This window comes from Nannospalax galili, unplaced genomic scaffold (assembly GCF_000622305.1).
Source record: "Nannospalax galili isolate Female #2095 unplaced genomic scaffold, S.galili_v1.0 scaffold88, whole genome shotgun sequence".
NCBI classification, from domain to species: domain Eukaryota; kingdom Metazoa; phylum Chordata; class Mammalia; order Rodentia; family Spalacidae; genus Nannospalax; species Nannospalax galili.
Window position 1 is genome coordinate 873,444 of NW_008358908.1, and position 263 is coordinate 873,706.

The window sequence follows — 263 nt, forward strand, 5'->3', positions numbered from 1 at the left end:
TAAATACTCGGTAGATGTCTGTTAAGTCCATTTGATATATGGTATTGCTTAATTCAGATGTCTCTCTGTTAACTCTCTGCACTGTTGCCCTATCTAATGGAGCCAGTGGGGTATTTAAGTCCCCTACTATTAATGAGTTGGGATTAATCTGGGTCTTAAAGCCCTGTAGTAGTATTTTTATGAAGTTGGGTGCACCAGAGTTTGGTGAATATATGTTCAAGATTGTAATAGCATCTTGGTCAGTTGTTCCTTTGATCATGTTT